The following is a 937-nucleotide window of genomic DNA, read 5'->3' as shown; positions in this document are numbered from 1 at the left end:
TGATAGGAATTTTTGAAAGAAATGCAACAATAATAATAATGAAAAGGGAAAGTATGAGAAGCCAATGAAATATTTGTACAATGTGTACAATGGAGGTTTAGAGAGTATCAGAGATATAATCATTAGTGTTAAGAGTTCTAGATCCGAAAGGTCAAGAGTTTGATCATTGGTGAATCCAAAAATCAGTTTAAACTTTTGGGAAGATGTTTATTATCCCTAATACTTGGATGGTTATTCTAAATAATATGAAGATGTTCATTTTGTAAAATAGTCCATTGTCTCCTTAACGGGACTCTAATAAAAATAGTACAATGTACTATATCAAATGCAGAGTTTTAAGAATTATTTTTAAACAACTTTATTTTTTAAGTCATAAAAATATAATAGATTTTTTCATAAATGTTGCTAACTTGTGATTGACAGTAATTTGATGCTAAAATAAATGATGAATTTTATAGTGTCTATAATTTAATATTTAATTTTTACTTAATTTATTTTGAGGAGGGTTAGAAAATAGTAACTTTTGTGATTTGTATTTATTAAGTAGCCATTAATAATATTTTTAATGATATAAAATTTTATCTAATGGTATGGGATTATTCACTTTTCTTTTGCTGGTTACATACCGACCAAAATTTAATAAAGTTGCTATCCTCCTAGACTTTTTCATTTATTTTTTGTGATAAATTTTAAAGATTTGAATCCTCTAAATTTTGAATTTTACTTTAGAGGATAAAATGTGATCTTTTACCATTTATTTTATAAGTGGAATCAAAAAAAATATGAGAGAGAAATTATTGAAAGGTAAGAAATCACACTTTATCTTCTAAAATAAAAATTTAAAATTTAAAAAATTTAAATTCAAATTTTAAATATTTCAAATTAATTTTTTATATATTTTTAAATTAAATATTAATTTATCATTTTTTTTTTTAGT

The sequence above is a fragment of the Arachis ipaensis genome, chromosome B05 (assembly GCF_000816755.2).
Source record: "Arachis ipaensis cultivar K30076 chromosome B05, Araip1.1, whole genome shotgun sequence".
In the NCBI taxonomy this organism is placed as follows: Eukaryota; Viridiplantae; Streptophyta; class Magnoliopsida; order Fabales; family Fabaceae; genus Arachis; species Arachis ipaensis.
The sequence above is the reverse complement of the archived record's forward strand: the minus strand, read 5'-3'. Positions refer to the sequence as shown.